Raw genomic sequence first — 26,149 nt, forward strand, 5'->3', positions numbered from 1 at the left:
TTTTAACTAAGGTTTACAGAGAAAAAAAAACTCAAAAATATCAAAAAACGTCCGACTGATTTAGAAAACCGTATTTTCAAATAAAAGTTAATAAATCAGGAAGGTGTCATAATCTCGTAAATGGGCGAGTCCCCGGGGGGATGCTCGCGGCAATTTAATATTTTATGTCGTTTGTATATTTTGTTTACATCGCGCACTTGACAAAATCCACACGTGGAAGTTATCTGCTCGTGCAAAGTATTTACTCATGGATAAAAAAACATAACTCAAAATTAGAGAGGAGTCCTTGGGTGAAGAAAAAGAAAAACTAACAGACCCAAAGAAGAGAGAAATGGCAGCATTTTGTCAAAAAAAAAAAAAAAAAAGCGACAAAAGGCTCTTGGTTTGGCCAGGAGCCTTCGACAAGCTCGGCGTCTGCTGAAGATCGGCAGCATTTGACTATCCTTGGGGCTAGCAGCTTAAAAAGTCAACACCACAGAAGGTTGTAAACAAGATTCTTCGTCGGAATCTAACGAAACCGTTGGAGAAAAAGAAGAATACGGATAAAAAAACTAAATATGTTAAAATGGGTGGCGCAACCGAAGAGGCAATGCGGCAAGCACCAGAAAAGGGCAAACCCACTTTTATCTACAACCGTGAACCGTACCAAAATCCCAAATCAAGTTTGGATTAAATGTACTAACAAACGGAAATAGTTTCTTCGTTTCTTTTCCACGAGTCCTGAGTAAATTCTTTCTAGGAATAGCGGAGGCTTTGGAGAATTGCGCAGAAACTAATTTAGAGGGATAGCCCTGGTTAAAAAGGTACTCTTCAACGGTACTCAGCTGTTCTCTCGGCAAGAAATACTTCTTCAGAGCAATTTCTTTTCAATCTTGTGGCTACTCCAAAAGGAATAGCCTTGAAAACGTGCTTAGGATGGCAGCCTGTATGTATGTGTATGTGCACTGTAAGAAAAATTTAAGGTACGTAATACAAGGAAAATATCTTGAAAAGGGCATCTAAGAAAAAATGTGTTGCTATCTTTCCAGGAGTCTAATTGCTGTCAAATGCATTGACAAATGAAGAAAAGATTGTGAGGGTCCTCCTCAAATGTATGCCCTTGTCCATCAACCTAGGCTGAAAAGACTTCGCCCTATGCGAAAGATTAAGCTAGTTCACTTGGTTTGGTACCCTTTGCTCAATTTTTTGAGATATTAAGTTGTCTGGTTGTTCTATACAAAAGTGTACTTAACAGAGAAATTCAACGTTATATCGCACTCAATACACGTATTTTGTTTCCATTTCACCCCCCAGGAATTTCAGTCTCTCATGCTGTGGTTGGTTTTCTTTTCGATCAACAGTCAAGAAATTGCAAGTAATATATATATCTTATTAACCAAGCGCGAAGGCCGCACTGGGAGAATATCGGCCCGAGGTCTTGACAGTACGGACCGAGCGCAGCGAGGTCCGTACAAAAAAGACCGAGGGCCGATATTCTTCCAGTACGGTCCCGAGCAAGCTTGGTTAATAAGAGATTTATCATACGACTGAAGTTCACAGGGACACAAGTGCGGCATCATTCGGGACCATTCGGGACAGTGCCCGGTCCAATACTGAGAAAATATTGACCGGAAATAGAGCATTTTGATTGGTTGATTTTAGTCATTGGCCCTCTGACTGCCCGAGTCGTGTAATAATTAAGGTATCATGCCGCTACAAGTGTCAGTCAGGCTGGCACATGTGGCGAGGGTCCTTAGCACGAGCTTTAACAATGGAGCTTTCTCTCTCTTTCATAATTCTTGTCACCGCTGTGCCGCTACAATTTAAAAGGGTTTAGTTTCAAAACTTGATGTCGACCCTTCCACTCCTTTTAAATAAGGAATTTCTCTAAGTCTGTTCCACGTCAACTTTTATTTTCGCGCTCGGGATCAGAACACGAGGTTCACATAGGGATTATACCATGGAATGTGCACTCGAATGATTTTTTTTATTCCCAAGATGTTGAGAAATTACATCGTTCGTCCAATCAGAGACACGAACGATAGTGCTTCACAGTGTAAATCTCAGTATGTATGTAATAATTCAAACCCCCCGCCCCCCATGGGCGCTGCTAGTTGTAAGATAATTAAAAACTATTCACCAAAGCGGAGTTGGGGTGGCTATTTAATACACCGTGATCAGCGTGGCAAATATCCACCATTAGTCACCGACACTGAGGTGAATAGTTATTATATACTAAAACTGTGACATAATATAAAACACAAAGAAATGATTTTAAATCATTTATTCCTGCAATGATTACAATCTTTTCGTGCGCAATATTTTCGGAGGCGAATACATAGCAAGGAAAATTCTGAGTTTAAGCAGCCAATCAGAGCGCCTTCACTGTTTTGGTTAGAGAAAATCTTAAACTGAGGCCTTGCCATTTTGACTGAGCGATAGCGAGGTCAATACGGCTAATCCTAGTTTTAGGCGGATTTTCCTGTAACGACCGAAGGTTATGATGTTTATCATACGGCTTACATACTGAAGAAGCGAAAACTTTATCCAAGCAGAAGTCGCCAATTTACATCCAGCGATGTGCGCGTTTACTTGTTCATTCATCGACTTAAGCCCACAGTAAAAATGATGGCGATGACGTTTTTATCATTTCACACGGTTTCTCCGGGGCAACGCCGCGAAACATTTTCTGTTTCCTCAGGTAATGATTTTTTTACAGCGATCTACATTTGTCATTCTTTTTGCTTTCATTTGTTTTTTAAACAGGGTTCTGTTTGTCTTTTCTTTCTTCTACGTTGATTTCTTATAAAAAAATCGCTTAGATCCGCTAGTCGTTCCATATTCCAATTCTGTAGTTGTAGACTACACTTGAAGCGATATTTCACAACACCCACTTGATAAAATATGTTTTTGACTTGGTCTCTTGGTTCCGCATTGGTTTCGCCGTTCAGTTCAAAACTAATGTTTTAACCAAAGGCACGCTAAGACCGTTTTTGAGGAGAATGGAGGGAGTGAATACGCATAACAAGACGTCCGAACCATGCAAAACAAACAATACCATCGCTATGTCGTGGGAAATGATTTTACACGATCAGTTCACGAACCAAACGAGACCATCAGGAATACAGTTTCTTTCATCATTGATTTGAAGACAAAAAGGTAAGATTCTATTCGTTAGTGTACAGACTTAATGTTTTCTGCTTAACTTCTGTGAAGGGTAATGTAGTTGCAGTGTCATGTCACGCGCGGGTCAAGTTGAAACGATAGCGCAATTTATCCAACTAAAAAAATTGATTCCTTCGCTCTGAATCATTTTCCCAAAAACTCCTTTAGGGCTCGAAAAGAACAACTCTTTGAATTTTAAACGCTTGGTTTCCAACGAATTATAAGCGATACCACAAACTTGAATTATAGGTTAGTTATAGATAAGTTTTCTCGATAGAAATAGTCGATCAAATTAAATTAGATTATAAAAGTAAATCGTCGAAAATTGCTAAAAATTGTTTTTACCGTATGTTTTGACATCGTTCTACAATATATGGTTGATCTAATTGCCCTAGAGTGTTTTATTTTTTAATACGAGGCGTCGTAAATCGTCCTAAATTTCGCATTGCAAAAAGCGGCGTTTTCACAAAATTCAATGACTATCAATTTTCTCGAAAACCAATCGATATATACCAAAATTAACTATGCAGTGTTTTGTTTTTCACTATGGTCTACGTAACATGAGATTATGGGCCAAATTGATTTTTGAGCTGTTACCACGAAATTTTAAAAATGTTTGATGCTTGGTAACATTTGCTCTTAAGTGGAAAGGTTCCTTCTACGCCCCACCCCAGGAGTAAGTTTTTCTCTCTTTACGACTCTCACACGTTTAACCGATTGAGGGTGGAAGCTGAACGTCGCTGAGAGATACGAGATACAAGCACAAAACACTCATTTGCGAGGATCACTTTGCATATAGAGACTTAAGAGTATTGTTCTTCTACCTGACCGAGATATTAATGACGCGATCGTGCAAAATATCTTAGCATTTTAATCCGGAATCCATCGTGCTTACAAACTGGGTCAACGGCCCTTCCCTGTCTCACTTAGCTGCTAACATAGACAGGATGTCTCCTTTCCACTTTTATCCCTCATTGCTACGCCTCACAGCGCTCAGACCAAGATGGCTCGAATGACTCGCACAAACGCTTCAAATATGGAAAAAATATGCCGAAGACAAGTTCATGCATCTGTTTCGATATCAGAGGGAAGAAAATAAGAAATAAGCGAATATGCGGACATTATACTGACCAAGATAGGGACATTTCCAGTTCTCAATGAAACAAAATATAGATACACATAGCGTTAAAAATCCAACATGGCACACATAACAAATTGGACAGTTTTCCTTCATTTGTTTGACCTCTATCATGTGTCTTTACGTTCGAAAGTGATCCTACAAATCCTCCCATCTGGTTGATCGTTAAGAATCAGTCATTTAACAAATTTTTTTTAAAATTTCCATCGCGCTGGAGAAACGAGGCTTAAACGAAACTATTCCGCTGACGGCCACTTCAGGAGAAGAGATCTTTCAAAGTCCAGCGTTGCAATTTACACTGGGAAATCAAAGCAAAGCAAAAATGTTAGATTAAAAGTAGTGCCGTCCAGATTAAACTAAATAATCTTGTAGTGTTTGTTCCTCTTGGATAAATGCCTTAGCTATTACATAATCGTTATTCTATGGGTTAGCACACCCTTGACCGCAGTCACGTGATTATCCACAAATTTCTCATTGTACATTTTAAAAAATTATCGTTTTTCTAATAAAGCAGTTATGTAGAGCACTTGACCTGTGAACGCGTTACTCTATAGTAGTAGTACATCGAGCCCTAATACACCACAAACTGAATCCGCTCGAAGCTCCTTTTTTTGTGATAAGGAACACATGGCATTTCTAGAAATTCTTAGAGGTGTGCATGACAACGTCTATGAGCAGAAAAAGGCACTCCTTATCTTTTAAAATTACCGTAACGAATAGGGAGGATTGGTTCCTGCAGTCAGTTTCTCGTTGTGTGTAAGAGCAAGTTTGATCTGGCTTGTTAAAGATATTTTATATGAAAGCTAATCTCGAATTTAAAGGTGTAAACCGACTTTAATGGTGCCAGAGTCTTAGTTTGAGTCTTAGCTTACGTCAATTAACTCAGCTCCAATGAGTGTGATTAAAATCATTTCTTCATGCTGCGTCAGGGTTGGCAAACAAAATGTCCGGTCTTTAGCTAACCTTTCAATATTTACTCTTATCATCCACCTAAATTCAGTGAGATTTAGGCACTGAAAAGGTGCACCAAGACATTCCATTCACAAGCCGATCGAAGAACCCGAAAGCCAGTCAGATGGCACTTATCACATTTTTCACGTGTGAGGAAGGCGATGCGCACACACACAAGAAGAGCAAACAAACAGAAGAAAACGAAAAAAGGTGACTCCGCATTGAATACAAAAAAAATTCCTCGAGCGTTAATGTTCATGTTAGCAAACTGAGTTATTTAAGGAAACTAGCCTAGTACTGAGTTACCCGAAAGGCTCAAAAGAATGTGCGCATTGCTGCTCCAAAAACAGGCCAAGTAGTTAACATCTATCGAACATACAAACTTACGCTTCCACTATGCAAGTAACCAGCAACACACTGCACTTCTCGTGGAGCCAGAACACACACACACAAAAAAAACAATAGTTAAGGTACTCACTGTGTATCGGTTAATTTGATTCGTGAACCATAGTCCTCATATTCTCCGTAAGAATCTTGCACTGTTCCTTCCAGTCGTATTTTTCTCTGTACGATTCGCGTAGTTCATGAATGTTACTCAGACATTCTCCATGATTTGCTTGAACTGATTTAATTGCCTTCGCCCACATTTCAGGATCATCTGAATCAACAATACATGATTCACCGAATGGCAAGTCCCTTATCGATTGAGCAAACCCTGAATTACTACCGACCAGAATGGGAAGAGCAGTAGATAGAGCTTCAAGAGCTATGAGCCCAAATCCCTCGGTCCGCGATGGCATAATGACCAAATCAACTTCACAGAGTAAGTCCCTCATTTTGTCCCTGCTTCTTGCAAATTTCCTCACGACCAACTGCCTTTTAGAAATACCACAATTCAGCTTTGCTGCTACTTCGTCTTGATTTCCATCCGTGGCTCCGACAGACAGGAGGAGACAACGTGATTTGCTCAACTCCTCACATGCAAATGCCTTAGCAGCTACGTGGTAGCCTTTTAACTCAAAGTCCTCAGAATCACCACGGCCGCACAACAATACTTTGAAGTTAGGGCTCTCATTAGGATACTGAATCAAATCCTCGAATTCCTCAAAAAGTCCAGGTGTGAACCTAAAAATATCCTTGTCTTTTTGAGAGCGAAGGCGCGAATAGTACTCATCAAATAGTTTGGGTCCAACTGTGACGACCAAATCGGCCAATTTCCAGAGTTCAAGTTCAGTTTCTTGTTTTTCGTCGCCTTTCAAAACGGCGCCTTGGTAACTTTTGAAGTTGCAAAGTTGTTCTGGAACCGTATGCATGACTTGAATCCACCTAGAGCTGCGTGGAGGATCTGTGAAAAATTGAGCTTGACGACCAAGTATTTGACCATTTCCAATGATAACATCCGAGTGAAGGTCTGCTGGTGGAAAGCTCAGCCAATCAAGACGATCATAACCCGGCCGTTTCTTTGCTTCAGACACGGAAATGTTGTAACTCCGGGCGTCCTCTATATGCTCAGGACTAAGAGTTTTCTCTGGGACCCATAAAGTGATTTCTAATCCAGGTTGTTTTGCCAAGTAAATTGCTAGTTTTCTGCTGAACGTTGACAAACCTCCAGCGCATGAGGTCCACTCATCAACTAAAAGGGTGACTTTCAAGCTGTTCGAGACAAAAAGAGGAACTTCTTTCTTAGATACCCCTTGGAAGGTAATACTTGAGCCACATTCAGAACGACCCTGAAATATAATCGCAAGGAGACGTTAAAAGAAAAACAAGTCAAGAATAGACATAATAATCTGTGACAGCAATGAAATAGGTACGAAAAGGTTTCATGCTTCATAGGTTACCTTTACCTCTATTCCTGCTTTCAGTGGGGATAAGGGAACTTGCAAAGCACCTAGATGGTCGTCACCATCTATGGCAAGGCTTCCAGAAAAACTCCCTCTGGTTGTGTCCCCATCTATGGATTCTCTTTTTAAACTCATTCGAAAACAAGTATACCTGAAACAAAGGAATCAAAATGTAACAAAAACAAACAAACAAACAAGACAAACGAAAAACATACCTGTACCATACCGACAAAACACACACACAAACAAAAGCAGAACCGAGACCTTTGAGTTCGGCAGCCTTGAAAAGGGACGTTAACCAATTTTGTTCATTAGTGACAGTTGGCCCGGCTAATCTGTTGACACATTAAGCGAATGTCACGAGACCTCTACTAAATTCAAACCGCAAAGATAAAGAGTGGTGTTGAGGGCACTTACAAGAAAAAATAAGTTATGTGAAAAGTTTTATATCGTCAGCAGCTGTCTTTTCCGGTTTAGTACAAGCCAACTGAAGCTCTGAAGCCAATCAGATGCAGTAAGGGAAGTGTGAATGCACCTTTGTTGCAAAATGGGCAACCCACTACAAATACCGACAAATAATCCCTGACATTTCTCCTATGGTAAAATGGTTATCTGTTACTCTTCGGTTGAGAAACAATCGCTAATAAAATCAGAACTGGAACTTTTCATTGACGTAATGGAAATTAAATTTCCACTCTTTTGTCTATCATGTGATTCATTCCAGCCCACACGCCTCTGTATTGTTTTCATTTGCATTGAAGCAATCTGACGCATGAGGTTTTAAAAAAAAGGTTACTTACAGTATTTATCGTACCTCGCAAAGTGACCGGTATATTGTATTTACAAGTTCCGGTCTGGTAAGTTGTAAAAGGAAGAAAATCTGCGCTCGCATTCGAAGGATTTCGTGGCAATGGTGCCCTGGCGACAAAGTTCAACAAACGAAATATATCTTGTTTGTCGGAACAACAGCATACGTTTGTCGAACTTTTTCGCTTCGTGCAGGACGTGCGGTATTTTCTGTAAGAAGTGATCCGAGAATCTGACATATTGATATACATATTCTTTAGTGATCACTCCCCACCCCACCCTCTAGGGGGCTTTCAAGAGTCAGTGTAGGTCTGAAATAGAAAAAATTTTACAACTTAACGTTCATAATTAAAAACTGATTTCCATACCCAGAGTTCAAGCGCTCAACTTGACATTTAACTTTCCTCCCGTCAAAAGGTATCGGTTTCATCAAATCGGAAGCAGTATCAATCCATTCTTCTCTCTCGTCGTCAGACTTTAGGAACATTATTCCAACCCGGCATTCTGATGCAGCAGGAATGTCTTCATAGTGTTCTCTCAAAGAGACTGGTAACTGTATGGTACCTGGTTTTGAGAACTCGATGGCTTCGGAGCAGATGATTCTCAACGTAGGTTCAAGTAGACTATCTTCACTTTGAACTTCGTGAACATTGAAGTTAGATAACAGTGAAAATCTGAAACTTTCTACTTAACTGGAATGTTTTCCCCAACAGCCCATACTCTCACTGGTTACTCCGGGGTCACAAGACATTCAAAAAAGAAACTGTATTCTGTCAAAAGTATTTGAGCGTGAAATAGTGCCGTCGGAAGGTAAGAATGCACTGTTACCCGCGTCCGCCCTTGCACGCGATCGGAACGTTATTGAAGGTGGCGTGACATATTTTGCTTTTTAGTGTTCTGCACTCTTAAGCGCTTGCATGTAATAATTATTTATCAATACTTTTTCCATTAGTTTTCGCATTGCGTCCTATTAAGTCTGAGTTGAGCGACATAAAAAATCACTGATGATCGATTGGTCCCACCGAGGGAAAGTTCATGTTGTTTCCCTCTAATCGGAGCTTCCTTGGGAGACATTAAAATCACCAAAAAACAAAATGAACTTTCCTCAGAAGGACCAGTCGTTCATTGTGTGATATTGACTAATTCCGGGCCCTTCCATCCATTTCAGCTGGGAATTAAAGAAAGGGTGACCACACCTCAATATTACAACTTTTACCTGCTGAGCCAAGTGATTGTCTGGACGAGTGGATGGCACGTCCTCCCTTTTGAATTCTATTCACTCAACGTATTTTATTTTGACTGAGAATTCACTAATTTCTTCCCTCCGGTGTAAAAAGCTTACATCAAAGTGTCCAGAAAAGTGCTTACCTTCATCTGTAGGCGAATCCTAGCTTTTGATGCGACCGCTTCCTTCGGAATGGTAAGAGTTACATTTGGATAGTCAGGGAACATGAAGGTACCACCGTAAGATGTTACAGTGTAAACGGGCGAAGTCTTGAGACGACAGACCACGGCGTATGTAGAGCACAATCTTATCTCGACTTGAACAATTGGAGAAGGCACACAAGGAGTGTCTTGAGCCGAAAAATTTCCCTCTTCTACATCTGTTGCGAGTATAGCAGAGAAAAGGAAACATGTCATACTTATTACTTCACAACGCAATACAAGGTATTGCCAGCATAAAATCTAACAGATATTATTGTTTTTGTTTGGATGAATGAAACTTTACAAAGTGACATTAGCTTCAAAGTATCAACTCTGAACATGCTTGGTAAATTGCTTTTGCATGAGATGACAGATTCCATTAAAAATGATTGACAGTTGACATTCCAAGAAACCGAAAGGAAAAGAGAGATACCCTTCCTCAGCCAACTATGTTTTATATTGAGGTCATGCTCTATCTAAGACGTTCGTTTTAAGCTTCTTAATCCATCCCTCGATAATTCTATGCACGTGTTAACTAGTTCAGAAACCCAGGAGAATGCTTTACAATAAAACAGTAAATAAATCAGAGAAAAAAACTTGCCCATTGTCCAGTGTGCCTTCGTCTCGTATCTACCAAGATGAATAATAAAAAAGCCTTCTCCTAACCTGAATTAGCATGGAAGTTGTCTATAACAGCAATCTCTTCCCATTCAATACTGTCGTTGTTTAGAAGCTTGAACACCACCAATTCGTAACCAAGCAGATCAGGAGCATTGTGAGTGAGGGTCAAGTTCACGTCCGCTTTAAATTCGAAAGTTTCCTGACCCCCTTTTGAAAATTCAATCACGTCACTGACAACAATGTCGTGTTCTTGTGGTGGTGGCGATCGGATCGCAGGTTTCCATCTATGGACGACTAAAACGGTGGGCTCAGATACAGCATTACAAGGGAATGCCAGACGCAGACCATCTTGCAGAAGATTCCAGTGGACGCCTTCGGGAGTGGCTGTTCCTCTAAAAAGAATATAACCTTTAAGTTGCACATCAAAATTAAACAATGAGTCAATTTATCTTGTGCACTAGGCGGAGAGATCATTGATGGCTTACTGAAGCTTACAGGCGATGACCAGGCCAGGGCTTAGGGAAAATAAAACCATTCATACCGCGACACCGATGATGATAAAGAATAGAGCTCAGAAATATCTAAATCACAATGTCAACAATTATTAGGCAATCGCTTAGAGCTGAGCCAACTTTGCTTATAATGTAACGTTTTTTAAAGTGTAAAGCATCAGTTAGGCTAAGTTCTACTCACTCGTGTATCTTAATTGTGTCTGGATCTAGTTCCTCCTCCCTCTCATGCTCTTCCACCCCTTGCTCTTGAAGAGAAACTTTCCGTGACTGGTCAGTAGTAACCTCAGGAAACTCTTCTCTTCCATCTTCACTACAACTGGTATTTTCACCCTCACTGTCGGCAGCAAAATCATCCTCACAGTCATCGTCGTTGTTGAGATCATCATCAGCATTATCATCACTAGAAAATTGTTCAGCCGAAACAGTAAAAAGCTTCTTACCTGTCGCGGGATTTTATCTTCGCAAGGGAAAGTGTTGGTCCGAAACCTCATCGTGGGCAAAGGATTTGTAAGTATTCTCTCATTTTTCAAATTTATTCGACTGTGCTAAGTAACTGCCGGGAGTGGAACGCCAGTCTTTTTTGTCTTGTTGTTTTCGGTCACCCATCTCGTTTTTGGTTTTTTTTGGTGGGTCCGAACTTTGTTGGGAACCCATCCAGGTTTCAGCTTTGCTGAACTTGGTGGGTTTTTTGCCTTTTTTGGCAATTGTTGTAGTCCTTTTTCTCTCCTTTCTTTCCTTTTTGTTTTTTTCTCTCTTCCTATTCCTTTTCAAAATGTTAATATGTGCTAGAACTTGTGTTGTCCATGCTACGGCGGCAGTTACGGTCCACCCTAGACCAGCTGTTCTTAAAATGTTAGAAAATGAAATCGACCTTAATAGACTATCTGCGGTTCAGTTCGTTCCGGGAGGCCTTATTCGCCTCACTTTCAAAGATCCTGACGATATGGCGAGTCTTGTTGAGTCCGGTTTTATAAATCTCGATGGTGTGGAATGTAGTGTCACCAATTCCGACCGTCCACACACGCTCGTCTATATCCATCACTACCCCGCTGAAGGGGATGACGAGATCCTGTGCGAGGACTTCAAGACCTTTGGCAAAGTTTTCTTCTGCAAACGTCAGGCTTTCATGGGGCGTCCACATCTTCTTACTGGATCGCGAATTCTGACCATGTCCATGGAGAAACCTATCCCCGCACAAATCACCATTGAAGGTTACCCTGTGCGCATTTGGTATTGTGGTATCAAGCCATTCTGCTCTATCTGCAAAACCATGGGCCATAAAGCTGCTGACTGTCCCTTCAATGGAAAATGCAGGGAATGTGGGGAAGCTGGTCATCTCGCCCGTAACTGCCCTTCCCGCCGTACCGGAAATGTCTGGGGCTCTACGCCCCATGTTGTTCCCCCGGCCGCTGATTTCCCGCCCATTTCTTCTGGAGATGTGGCAAATCTGCCGGGTAACGTTCCTTGTCCACCCAACGAATCTGTTGATCTTTCGTCTGAAGAAATGGTTATCTCTGCTCCTGGCGAAGCCAGTAATAATGAAATCAGTAATCTAAATAACGTTCCTAAACAATCTGAGGCCTCAGAAATAAATAGTGTTCCTAATAATAGTATCGCTGGTCAAAACACCAGTTTAGTTAATAATAGTGAGTCCGGTCAAAGTACCGGTCCTTTAGTTAATGATAGTGTTATGTCTGGTCAAAGTACCAGTCCTATAGTTATTGATAATGTTAGGTCTGGTCAAAGTACCAGTACTTTAGTTAAGTCCAGTCAAAGTACCGGTGAATTATTTATTGATAATGTTAAGTCTGGTCAAAGTACCAGTTCTTTAGTTAAGTCTGGTCAAAGTACCAGTGAAATAGTTAAGTCTGGTCAAAGTACCAGTAAAGTAGTTAAGTCTGGTCAAAGTACCACTAATACTAGTGTTGGCCAAAGTGTCACTAATGTCGATGATGATATCACCGAATTCTCCTCTCAGGACTCTACCCCTGTTCAGGGCTCAGAGTCTCCTGATATTTCTGAATTCTCCTCTCCTCTCACGAGGAGCATGTGATCGGACGGTTTTGAAGTTGTCTCCAGGAAACGCTCTAAGAAACGTGTCATGGTTCCTTCTCATACTCAGTTGGCGAGTACGGTCTCTAAGCGTACGAGGGCTGTCCCCAATCTTCCCAGTAGGAAGGGGAAACCCCAGCCCCAGCCCTGGCTTTCATGAGGGTCATCCATCTCTTCCTCATGGCTTTGTCTCTCCTTACTTTGAATGTCAATGGCATCAGGGACCGGTCGAAGCGTGATGGTCTCGTGCAATGGTTGCGCTCTCTCCCGGTGAAGGTGGATGTTATCTGCCTTCAGGAGACTCATTGTGTTTCCTTAACTGAATGTTCATCGTGGTTTTCCTCGTCTGGTTTCTTGTCTGTGCTAGCCCCGGGTTCTATTCACTCTTGTGGGTGTGTTGTTCTCTATCGTCCCTCTATCTCCCTTCTAAAGTCTTGGTCTGCTGATGGTCGTTTCTTACAATGTGAATTCTCGTTTCATGATAAAATTTTCCGAGTTGTCTGTGTCTATGCTCCTAATTGCAACCCTACACGAGACCTGTTTTTCGATGGCCTTCATTCAAGGATCGACCCTTCCATCCCTACGGTCCTTGCTGGAGATTTCAATGCTGTATTTGATAGGGCTCGAGATAGGCGTGGCCCAGACCCCGCCTCCTTGTCTGGAGATAGTTCTCCCACACTAAACCATCTTTTTGAGGCGTCCTGCGTCATCGACATCTGGCGTTATCTCCACCCCACTACTCCTGGGTTCACCTGGACCAGGTGGAATGGCAGTTTAGCGTCGCGTATTGACCTTTTTGGGGTCCCATTTGCGTGGGTCCCATCAGTGTCGTCTTGTTCCGCGTATGTGTGTCCGTTCTCGGACCATCGCGGTTTGTGTTTATCTCTGTCTGTTCCCGATGCCGTTCCACCTGGCCCAGGCTACTGGAAGCTGAATACTTCCATCCTCGACGATCCGGACTATCGTCAACTAGTCCGTGATGAATGGTCTGCTTGGCGCCTTGCCATCCCCCGCTTTCCTTCCCTAGCTAAGTGGTGGGATCGTGGGAAAAGTAAAATCAAGGGGCTTACTATCCCCTTTTGTGCAAATAAAGCCCGCACAACATCTTCATCCAGAGATGCCCTGGTACGTCTTGTCCAGCATCTTCAGGCCAAAGTTGATTCTGGAATTACTTCCTGCATTGACCCTTGGCGGTCTGCTTGTTCTGAGCTTGCCCGGCTTGATTCCCATGCTGCAAGGGGGGCTCAGGTGCGTGCGAGAGTCTGATGGGTTGAGGAGGGTGAGTCTTCCTCGCAGTATTTTCTTCGTCTCGAGAAAAAACGTTCCGCTGACCGTCATATCTCTGCGCTGAGAGAGCCTTATGGCTCTATCGTCTCGTCTTCTGCCGATCTCTGTGCGTCTCTTGGTTCCTTCTATTCTAGTCTTTATACAGCCTCTCCTACTGACCCTCATGTTCAATCTTCTCTTCTTGAAAATTTGTCTTCTGTTCTCTCTCAAGATCAGGCCAACAGTTGTGAGGGCCCTCTTACATCATCAGAGGTCCTCGTCGCTCTCAAGGGCATGGCTCGTAACAAGGCACCTGGTTTAGACGGCCTGCCTATGGAATTCTATCTCCGTTTCTGGGACGTGGTTGGCTCTGATCTTGTTTCTGTTCTTAATGAATGCTCTTCCTCTGGTTTTCTCTCCCTCTCTCAGCGCAGAGGTATCATCACTCTGTCTTTCAAGAAGGGGGACCGCCTTGACCCCAAAAATTGGCGGCCCATATCTCTTCTAAACGTGGATTATAAACTTGCTTCTCGTGCCATAGCTGGGCGTCTCCTCCGGGTAATACACCTCGTTGTCAGCCGAGATCAAACATGCGGAGTCCCCGGCCGTTTTATCGGAGAAAATGTTGCTCTGCTTAGAGACGTTGTCAGCTATACTGAGTCTTCTGGCACCCCTGTCGCCATCCTGTCCCTCGATCAAGAGAAGGCTTTTGACCGTGTGGATTGGGGCTTCATGCGGTCCACTCTGGTCACCATGGGCTTTGGCCCTTCCTTTGTCGCGTGGGTCGACTTGTTCTATACTCATGTTCAAAGCGCGGTCAATGTGAATGGGTTCCTGACTCCTTTCTTTAGCCTTTCTCGTGGTGTCCGGCAGGGGTGCCCTCTTTCTCCCCTCCTATATGTTCTTGTGTCTGAGGTTCTTGCGTGTAGTATCCGTGCAGACCCCCGTATCAAGGGTCTGTCTCTCCCTGGGTGTCCCGTACTGTCTCCCATCTTGCAGTACGCGGACGATACATCTTTAATCCTTACCACTGATTCTGGCATTCTGGCTGCCCTTGAGACTTACAAGCTTTTTGAACTAGCTTCTGGATCTAAGATCAACCTTTCTAAGTCCAAGGGTCTCTGGTTGGGTGGTTGGCGGGGTCTTACGGACCCCCCGGTTCCTTTTGACTGGTCTCCTGCTAAGCTCAAGGGGCTGGGGGTGTTTGTCGGCCCCGGTAACCTTGATGAAGACAACTGGCGTCCTCGCATTAATGCGGTGGACCGTGTTCTCAAGTCTTGGCGTTCTCGTGTTCTCTCTTTTCATGGCAAGGCCCTAGTCATTAACGCTCTCGCCCTCTCCCGGGTTTGGTATGTGGCCTCTCTTATCCACATGCCGGCCTGGGTGGAGGCGAAGCTTTCCCGTCTTGTTTTCTCGTTTTTCTGGTCTGGCAAGGTTGAGCTCGTCTCCCGTTCGGCCGTGGTTCAATCTCCCCTTTTTGGTGGTTTTTCTGTGGTTAATATTCAGTCCAAGGTGAGGGCCCTCCCTGGTCAATGAGTGAGGAGATTCGTCTCCTCCCCATCCAGTTGGGTCGCTCTCATGTCCTTTTGGTTTAACTCTTTGTTTGGTGTCTCTCCTCTTGTTGTGTTTTCTCGTCCTTTTAGTTTCGACTTCAGGGTCTTGCCGCCCTTCTATCAAGCTCTGCTTTTGGCTTGGCGTAAGCTCGACGGGGCTTTCGCCACGTCAAAAAACTCTTTAGTCTACGGCTCTTCATGCCCTCTTGTTTGTTCTCCCGTTCTTACTATGTCTACCAAGTCTTGCTACCTATATCTTCTCTCTGAGAACATGGTCCAGCCTTATTGTGTCCTTAAGTTTCTATTCATCTATCCCAACCTTGACTGGCCTGCCACGTGGCGTGCCCTATCCTTCTTTTATCTTGACCGTCGTGTCATCGACCTAAATTGGAAGATTGCGCACGGCGTCCTGTACACCGCCCGGCGTCTCTCCTCTTTTGGTTTATCTGTTCCTCTCTCGTGTTTTTGTGGACCCACGGTCGAGTCACTCAAGCATTTGTTCTTCTACTGTCCACTTGCTCAGAGTGTTCTCGCCTGGGTCCAGTCCTTGCTGTTTTCCTTCTCTCCTATGTGTCCTGCCATCTCTTTACGTCATGTCCTCTTTGGTTTCAACTCTAGTGAACTGGTTTCTGCCCCGCGTGTCTTTGTCTATCTGCTCAATGTTTCTAAGTTTTGTATTTGGCGGAGTAGGAACGATTTCCGTTTCCGTAACGTTCGTCCTGGCGCTGTGGCGGTGATTGCTTCTGTCAAGGCCCGCCTGAGGTTTTATTTACCAATTTCCTTCAGGCGGTGCAAGTCTGACAGGCGTCGTCGCGTCTTCCATCGTCAGTGGGGCGCCCGTGGCATCATAGCTTCAGTGGTAAACGACTCCCTTGTCTTTTCCATTTAGTCCCGCTCCCTGTAGTTATTTAGTTTCCTTTTTTGCTCGAATGAGTGTGTCTCGGTGCTGCTCGTGCTGGGTCTCCTTTATTGGTGTACTGCACAGTAGTCTCGTTCTTCTTTTGCTTGAGTGACGTGTGATCTTTTGCTTGAGTGAGCGTGTCTTTGTGCTGCTTGTGCTGGGTCTCCTTCATTGGTGTACTGCACAGTAGCCTAATTGTTGGTATCTGTTTCGTAACCCATGTGCTGGGTCTCCTTCGTTGGTGCACTGCACTGGGCTAGTATCGTTCGTTTTGTCTACTTTGTAAGTGTGTCTGTCCGCTGCTTGTGCTGGGTCTCCTTTGTTGGTGCACTGCACAGTAGCCTTTCGTGAGTATTTGTTTTGTTGTCCATGTGCTGGTCTCCTTTGTTGGTGTACTGCACTGGTCTGTTTGTCCTTGTTCGTTTTAGTTCTGTGTACCCAATTTTTGTCTCTGTGAGGTGGGGTTCGATTCCCCAGCGAGTTTGGCGTCTGGTGACCCTCGTTTCTGGTGGACCCTAACCCTAAGGCATTGCACGCAAGCCATGGGTGGGATTAGTCCTGTTGGTCGGCGGGCATTGCACACGCCCTTCATCGGGGGCCCGGCCGTCCACCTTAAACATAAAAAAAAATGTCAACAATTATTAGGCAATCGCTTAGAGCTGAGCCAACTTTGCTTATAATGTAACGTTTTTTAAAGTGTAAAGCATCAGTTAGGCTAAGTTTTACTCACTCGTGTATCTTAATTGTGTCTGGATCTAGTTCCTCCTCCCTCTCATGCTCTTCCACCCCTTGCTCTTGAAGAGAAACTTTCCGTGACTGGTCAGTAGTAACCTCAGGAAACTCTTCTCTTCCATCTTCACTACAACTGGTATTTTCACCCTCACTGTCGGCAGCAAAATCATCCTCACAGTCATCGTCGTTGTTGAGATCCTCATCAGCATTATCATCACTAGAAAATTGTTCAGCTGGATACAAAATTAAATGATATTAAAATTCCCTTCACCTTGTATGCAAAGACAAGAAAGTAATAATGATAATAAAACCTGAGAGGAAGATATCATTTGAGAATGATAGTTTCATATATTCCCTTAATCTTGAAATAATTCTAACTGAATATCATTCATGTCGTCAGCCGAACTCCGCAAAAGGGTTCTCTCCTAAGTGTTGAAATATATTTTTAGCAAATTTTTCACCAGAGCTATTGGGTAGGGATAGTTCTGTTTCGTCAAACTCTTACTTAATCCAGGACAACAATGTTGATTTCTTTTAACCTGTAAAAGACCAGAAAAATGAATAAATTCTGAAAGAACGACTTTTTTGAGCTTTCTCTATAAAACTGACGCAAAGCAGCCCTAATCATAGTTATATCCCGTCTACATTCACCGTGAAAATTATTTAATTATGGGCGACATGCCCTTTTAGACCAAAAACAAAAAGGAACTGAAACCCTCCTCCCATTCCCGAAGACAGTAGAAATGGCTAATCTTCGAGATAATTCACGCGATAATCAACTCCCCAGTTACCCAATTAATATATAACCGGCCAAATCAATCAGTCAATTAATAAATCTATCAAGCAGTAACGGGGCAATGATGGGATAGTTTTCTCTCTTAGATGAATGATCCATCCATCATTCAGGGAAGGGCGATCCTTCACTTCTTTAGCCTCTTTACAGCCGAAGGCTTCTTAGTTAATCAGCAGTTTAAACAAATTCAAACAAAATAAAAGGCAATTAGGTCCTTACCAAGATGACCGTGGATTGCACTTTGTAGTTTAGGTGTTTGAATTTTCATTTCATTCTTTTCTTTTTCCGGTTTAGTTTCATCTCTCGTCTTTTCCATCAAGTTGGCTAACTTACCCTACGGAAGTATCCAGAAAAATCTCCCATGCAGAATATATAGTTCTATTATAGTATATATTAGAAACTTACCTTCCTTTCCATCTTCCTCAACCTTTTCGGCCCAACATTTAAAACTTTCCCTTCTTGCTTTTTGGTCAAGCATGACCTCGAAGAGATAGAAGATCATAACGCTTTCATGGTGCTCTCTTGAAATATGAAGATAATCCGACTTGAAGGAAATGTCCAAAGCAAGTTTAAAATTTGGTTTGTCAAGATCGAATCTTTCCAAGGCCTTGATGTAGTCTTTGTCCAAAAGCCCAGAAATCTCTGTCATTTTGTACATGAAATGTTCATAAAACCTGCCTTTTTCCTTCCCGTAAACTTTGAGGAACATTTTTTTGTTGCTATCGATGCTTCTCAGAAATGTTCGCACTAACGGATGGATTTCGTAGGTGAGTTCTTCCGCGTCAGGGTCCACCGCTAGCAATTTACTATTTCTTAGACCCTCCAGTAGTATAACAGCCTCTGAAATGTCCACTTCAAGTATTTTGGCAGCTGCTTCGACAGAGAAAGAGCGACAGAATAATGACATTGAAATAGCAGAATCTTTTAATTGTTGACTCGGCAAGAAAAAAAATATTTTCTCAAACATTTTTCTCGCTCTTTATCAATGCCTTCCTTGTTGGAGACAAACACTTCTCTCTCTCGACTCTTCTTCTCTGTTGGTGGTACTTCGGCCTCTGGGGGTTCGGCCCCTTGTTGCTGCTCAATTGTTTCCAGAATCTTGGTGTCATCGGCTATTTGTTGCCTAAAGATTGCTGCTATTCCCTCAATGATGAGGGGATTCCCATGGCACATCTGCAGCAGTTCCTCCTGTTGCCATTCTCGAACTTTACCAATCCCTTGAGTTTGGAATAAAGCACTTGACGAGACCCTTTCTAAAGCCTTGACTTTGTAATTGTCAACGTTGTCCAGCTTTGCGTGATGAAAAGTGGATCTCGATGTCAACAAAATCTTCAATTTCGATGATGTCCCTGGATAATCCTTTGGGCTCAGAAGTCACTGTAGAAACGACACAAAATTGGCATTATTATAGGTGGAAGCTTCACCGTCTCCTCCTGAAAAGTTATCGATGTTGTCAAGGACTAGCAACACGTCAGATTGGGGCTTTGATCGCATCAATTGCTGTATTATTTCAATGACTGGATTTGCTTCGAAGCTAATGATCGATTTGTCCGATTACAGAACTAAAGCGTTCAGAACGTGAAAATGAACGTCTTTCATCTCAATTACTTCTCTTAAATCGGCCTTGAGTTTTCTCCCTGGCCACTTAGAAACAGTTTCCATTGCCAATTTTGTCTTGCCTACTCCACCAATTCCGTACAAATTGACGACACGCGAACTTCCTGTCACCAACATTGCCATAACTTTCTCTACGTCATGTTCTCTGCCGGTCAAACTCGGTTCTCTCTCTCCAAGACTGACCTCCTGTTGACGAATTTCTTTAAATTGTTGAATCTTTTCCTCTAATGACACTTTCTTGGACGTTCTCGGGCTTAGAAACCCCTCCAACAAGGTCAGATTATCTTCGGATACTAAACCCTGATTAGCGAATAATTGGAGGCACGAGTACAAATCCTGATCCCTTTGGTTCTCAAACTTGCCCCTAAAATTAGCTTTTATGGACGAAACAGCATGTCTTAGTTCTTCGGGGCTCAGGAGGTCGGAGACTTCTCGAAGAAGGTCGTTGAAACGAGGAGAAATTTCTGTTGTAGCTGAGAATGTCTCGCCGGACGCCATTCTAGTTTAGCGGCGGTTTAAGCAATCTCGCGTGATTTGTATTATGGCCAGCAATAAAGTCCGAATCAATTAGCTGATTATCCTAGAGATGAAAAAGATACTTCACGAAGACATCTTGCAAATTATTGAAAGATTACTTTTGTAATAATGGCAACAAATTCATCTCGTCAGTTACTTTTCGACGTATGATCGACACTGCATGGTTAAAAAGTGCCTCGCAACACAGAAAATTTTCCATGTTTGCGCACCCTCATTTAAATGCTAGTGGGGTTGGAAGAATTCATTAAAGTGATTCAAACTCAAGGCGCAGCCGTGGGTTTGCATTAGTTTTAAGAATTCCCTCAGCCTCCCGAGTGTTTAGATGACGCTATGCAAATACAGAAAACTGAGTTACCTGTTTAATTCATAAAAAAAAACTTTCTGTCAAATAACACGAGTAATGAGGGAAAATGTTATTTTCTGGCTTGGTTGATACAAATTTTCTTAGCACGTGCGCTGGACAACCGCGCAACTGACGACACACAAACCAATCAAAATTCACGTTATGAAAATCAAAGTCAAGTTGAAATTTGTGGTAACCGGCAAAAGCCGTGTAAATGAAATTATTTTAGCTGTGAATCCTCGTAAATTAAATTTGAAAGAAAAATACCGCACGAATCCTTAAGGAAAGAACTTTAGGAAAAGGAGTTTATTTTGGCTGAAAATGAATGTCAGTATGGTTGATCGCTTTTGAAAGTGGCGTGAACCTGCTCGAGTAATGGCCGCCTGAGAAAGCTTGGTTGACAAGTTGAAATTGTCGCTCATCGTGCTTTGTAAAGTTTTGCTGGTTAGTTAACTTTTTCTCTCCTTTTCTGTATTGGGAAAAAATCGAATGCAGTTGCCAATGTGTAAGTAGTTTCACTGTATACGCTAAGAACGTCTCAGAGAAAACTACATTCGAATAATTTTATAGCAACCGATCGGCTGGGCGAAGTTTGATTTGAGACATGCAGTTTTTGTAAACATTTTGATGTAACGAATGTCTTGCAGAGGATTTATTCCAGTAATATAATGCGAAAATCCCCTTTGTTATCGTTGTCTGAGCTCTCGACGAGGTCGTCTAGTTCACAATCAAATTTCACTCCAAATCAAATTTGGCTGTTATTTTCTTCCTTTTCAATATTTGGTAGTTGTAATTGAGACTGCCATGTGAGTAAGTAATGCGAAAGCTCTGAGTTTGAAATGTTTACTAATTGTGCCGGGAAACTCAAAATGCGTGACGTTACATCTAAACACAGCAAGAAGGGCGGCCGGTACGGTATCTCAATTATATTATAAAACACAACAGCAGTTTATCACTGTGTAACATTAAATGGTCTTTAAAAGATTCAAAATGAACCAATTTTCCCTAGATAGCATGGCTAAAGAATTTCACAGTTGTAACCAAAAAATTTTCTTTAACCCCATGACACTGCAGTGACCAGCATCTAATTTCTCCTTACAATATCAGCCCTGAATCACATAGTAAGGTCATGAGAATAACGGAAATGATCACCAACTGAAGAAGCTGTTGATTGTTAAACAAATTCTCCTTGTCAGCTCCTTAGGAAACAGCTGGAAAACAGTAAGGAGAATAACCAAGAACATTGATGTGAGGTTGGAAAGCACTAAGAATTTAATATCAAGTTAATCTGTCAATCTCATCTTTTGTTTATTTTCTATTCCATTGGCTGAAACTGCAGTTTTAAGCAACATGATTGGATTTATTGTTTATAAGGTAAATTCAAGTAATTGTGCAATGGAGCACATTATATTATAAAATGTATTGATGTTTAAAACCATTTATTAAACCATGGACAATCTTTGAATCTGATTGGATCTCTTTGGTGTAATTTATCCACAAATTACACCATTTGTTATTCTAAATCACATCTTTTTCCAATCAAATGACAAGCCTTAAATTAAAACACAAAAACCAATCCAAATCTCAAGGCTTGTTCAAAGTGATGAATCAATTAATTACTTGACATGTAAAGGGAAGTAAAAGACAACTTTTACACCTTTTTTACAAACCAGCTCAGCACTGAATCATAAAATAATTGTACTGACTAAAACATCCTGTATTTGAAGGACTGAATTTTGCACTTTCACAATGAATATTAAATAACTGAACCTCGTGTTATGCAATTTTGGTCCGGAATCATACTTGCAATTTCAAATCAAACTTCTGCTGTGGGCTTGTTTGATTGGGAAATAACTTGTATCATTTCAGACCCAAGTGCACTCCACTTAGTTCAGTTACCATTAAAAATTTTTAAATTAAATTGATGACAAATGCCACATTTCTGCATAGTGGAAACAGCTGTGTAACATCTTATTTGATATTTTCAAACGGCACTTCCGAGAAATTTAAATGGAAATTTTGAGAGAAGTATATTGCCTCTGGACCATATGCTCACTTGAGCCATGTTACTGAATGGGTTGGCATATGGAAGATTCCCTGTTCACGCAATTAAATTAAATGTTTTCCTGCCAGAGATCTATAGTTTGCTCAATGCATGGACTTTCTCTTTGGCAGATGTTGGCAAAATTAGACAACCAAAGGTAAAGTCATTTACTTGTTTTTGGATCACTGCCCATATTCCATTTAAATATAAGTTTCCTGGCCATCATTTTTAGTTCCATCCCTATGGAGGTCATGCTAGCACACTTGTAATCATGACAAGGAGGATGTTTACTCTTAGCACATGATAACAAGCTACTATGTTGCTTGGGGTCATAAAGAATGCAGGTTATGTTAATCACGTGTATTGAAGATGATAATCATCATGAAAACAGTGCCAATATAAATTACAAAAATTACCACTCAGTCTTTTCAGGTCAGCTAGACTTCTGTTTGTCTTAAAATAAGACATATGATAGTAGCAAGTGTTAGCCAGTATACAGCTGTTTCTGTGGAGGTTGTTGACAGCAAAGGATGAAAGTGCATGGGAAAATCTTGAAAGGTAGTCTGGGTCTCTGGTAATCCATGAATTTCAGCAAGTAAAATAAATTATTTAATTGAATTCATTAAACCCATAAATACTTCACCCTTTCAGTAGCAATTTCTCAGATTTCCTTCAAAACATGAAGTCAAGGAACTGTTACCTGAAAACTACTCACATCACATTTAGGGGTTGTTGTATGCCTTTTTGCACTTTCTTTTGACATCCTTTCTTTAAATAGCTTTATACATGATTAGTTACAATTTTAATGACCTTAGTTTGTCGCAAATATTTACTAGACTAAGTGTTTACTGAGGAATTCTGGGGTTGGTGGGACATAATTTGTGTACTCTAAGATTATTAACATGATTACTTAAGTTAGGCTACTCACATTCCTCCATGCCCCACAGGTCATGAATACATTTATTGCAAATATACCCAGTACTTGAAATTACATCTTCTGTCACTTAGTGGCTGACCTTTTCACAGTTTTCAGTAATGAACTTTGTTGTCCAAGCACAGGTGTCTGCCAGAAGCTTCTTTAATGGAATGGGAAGGTACATTCTGTATCACAAATGCACCAGTCACTAGTCACTAATTGTTTGTTTGTATGTGCACTGTAAGAGCAATTTAAGGTAATAGAAAAGAAATTATTTGAATCGGGCATCTCTAGTCAGTAAGCAAAATTTCTGTTGCTATCTTTTCAGGAGTCCATGCTATCAAATACTCTAATGAATGAAGAAAGGAGTGGTGAAGTCCTCCTCAAATGTTTGGCCCTGTCCATCAACTGCATGAGGCTGAAAAGACTTCTTGGATCTTGTTCTCTTGGCTTGATACCCTCTGCTCAATATTTTGAGATATTATGTTTTGTAGTTGTATTCTATACAAAACTGTACATGCAGCTTCCCAAGTTACCCAGCTGAAAATCATTCTTTCAAAGTATTAATTTTTTCGGAAAGACACTGACAAGAGAAATTAATTGTTATATTGTGCTCAGTACATGTACTTTGTTTTCATTTCATTCTTCTGGTTTCTTAGGCTTTTGGTCTCTCATACTGTGGTTGGTTTTCTCGTCAATTAAGAGTTAACCCTTTAACTCCCAGAAGTGATTAACCTGTAACTTCTCCCTATACATGATCCAGCAAACAGGTAATGAGAATACTCAAACTTATCAGTTAGAGTTTTTTACCTTGATTGGACACCAAATTCTGTAACCAATTTATAAGGAAATGTGTAGCAGCTAGAGGGGAGAATTCATGATCAGATCTTAGAAGTTTAAAAGGGTTAAGAAATCACACAAAAAAAATTGTTATTATTGAGCCTCTGCTCTTGCAAATAGACTCGTCAAGCTGGCACATGTGGCAAGGATCCTTAGCATAAATTACTTTCTTGGTAGTACTAAGACTCGGTAGTGTCCTCTGCTACGTGGAAATGATCGTCCATCATAATTATTGATTTTATTGACTGGGTGGAGAGAGAAGCACTATCAGAGATCACAGTCTTGCTCAATGGTGAAATGACCCAGCCAGAACTTTAACTCAGACTGCATAGTTTAGACTGCAATGTGGTAAACATGAGGCTTTTGCACAGCCCTCAATCCTGATGTCATTTAATCATTGTTGTTCATGTCATTATCATGAATTATGCCTATGAATACTTGTAGAGTATGATAAGTTGTTGTTGTTACAATGGACAACACGTACACCCAGTAATAAATTATATTTTCAAAATGATTATACTTAAATTACTCTAATGATTTGGAATCACAAACCTCCCTGAATAGCTACACAAGAATCGATACTTCTTAACAATGAAATCTTTGTCTTAAAAACTTTAAGCCAAACAATATCTAGAAAAATCAGACAGGAATTTAACTCCCAGAAATTTGAAAACAGGTAAATCCAGTTATTAGTATCCCTTGCCTGGTTCACTCCTTCATTTCAATATTAATTTATTACTTCCTTCCTTCGTCTCCTTGTTTTTGTTTTGGCCTTGGTTCTTAGATGTCAGTTTGGTCTTTACCAAAGCAGCAGTCAGAGGCTCCCCCAAAAATGGGGAACTAATTTTCCAATTATTTCCCCCTTAAGCGTCCGGCCTCCAATTTTAATCTGCAATCCCCTTCCCTGTAATCCATAAAACCAGAGATTGGAAAAATCTGTTGTCAGTGACCGAAATCATTCATGATCGCTGACATCTTTAAGGAAAAATTTCTTAAATGAGATAATGTGATTTGAAAGAGTTATCCAAAACAAAAAACAATAAAATGTAGCCAAGACACAAGGATAACAGCATTTTAAAAGCTCTCATTTGCTATTTTAAGGAAACACTATTACGCAGGGAAGCTTTGCGCTTCAACTAAATTAAATAAAGCTTCAGATTAATTTTCGGGCTTTCAATATCTCTTTCACATCTGAAATTTAAAAGTGGTTTCATTTCAAAACTCGATGTCGACCCTTCTACTCCTTCCAAAAAACGAACTTGTTTGCGTCCGTCCCACATAATTTTTTTCTTGCTCAGGATCAAAGAAGGCTATCTCGAAAGGGCAAGATTATTCATCTTTACTGCGCAGGTGGCCAATTAGAACACGAGGTTCATATAGAGATTATTGTAAGGAAAGTGCGCTTGAACGATTTTTATTTACGATGCATTTCAAAGATTGGAAGCTAGCGACTGTGAAAACACATCGTTCGTCCAATCAGAGACACGAACGCTTAGTACAATATGGTGTAAAGCTTAGTATGTATTAAATGATTCATTTCCATGGTGAGCATGGGCAGAGCCAGCTATAAGATAATTAAAAACTTTTCAGCGAAGCGGAGGTGGGGTGGTTATTTAATGAGCCGTGGAGAGTTAAATTTCCACCATCAGTTATTGACACTTAGGTTAAAAGTTGTTTTAGTGTTCACTTACCTATACCGGCAACTATTAGAATATTTTGGGGCGTAACATTTTCGAAGGTGAATAGCAAAGGAAATTCGGAGTCTGATCCGAAGAGCAGCCAATCAAAGCGAGCCTTCAACGCTATCCACTGTTGTAGCATATACAAAGACGATATATCGCTCTCTGCAAATATTTTCAAAGGGTCTGACGAAATATCGACCGTTAGAACAATACCCTAGCTTGCAATATATAAAGACAACTGATAACGTGAAAATCTTCAATATTAGGGTTAGCATCGCCATGCTCTTGTCTGGCACTGTACGTGTTATATCATTGAAATGACTTTTTTCACATTTTTCGTGAATCATATTGGAGGCCTAAGCAAGGCGAATATGTTGCAATGAGTAGTTTCTAGACGAAGGGCAGGAACAAAACACATCAACAATTCAATT

The 26,149-nt window shown here is 41.2% G+C and overlaps 1 long non-coding RNA gene and 1 pseudogene across 2 annotated transcripts; one reads left to right on the plus strand and one right to left on the minus strand.

Moving 5' to 3' along the window:
• Positions 1-3,347: 3,347 nt before the first annotated feature.
• On the minus strand, positions 3,348-19,931 carry LOC148738065 (uncharacterized; annotated as a pseudogene). The gene is made up of 10 exons (XR_015996801.1): positions 18,145-19,931; positions 16,945-17,179; positions 10,624-10,842; positions 9,976-10,322; positions 9,253-9,488; positions 8,907-8,946; positions 8,253-8,523; positions 7,081-7,228; positions 5,712-6,963; positions 3,348-4,580 (listed from the first exon to the last, which is right to left on the minus strand). The product of XR_015996801.1 is annotated as an uncharacterized LOC148738065 (transcript).
• A 542-nt stretch (positions 19,932-20,473) lies between these two features.
• Positions 20,474-24,550, plus strand: LOC148738066 (uncharacterized). The gene is made up of 3 exons (XR_015996923.1): positions 20,474-20,680; positions 21,433-22,838; positions 23,525-24,550. It is a non-coding gene; the product is annotated as an uncharacterized LOC148738066 (long non-coding RNA).
• Positions 24,551-26,149: the final 1,599 nt, after the last annotated feature.

Source organism: Stylophora pistillata, chromosome 2 (assembly GCF_964205215.1).
Source record: "Stylophora pistillata chromosome 2, jaStyPist1.2, whole genome shotgun sequence".
Lineage (NCBI taxonomy): Eukaryota > Metazoa > Cnidaria > Anthozoa > Scleractinia > Pocilloporidae > Stylophora > Stylophora pistillata.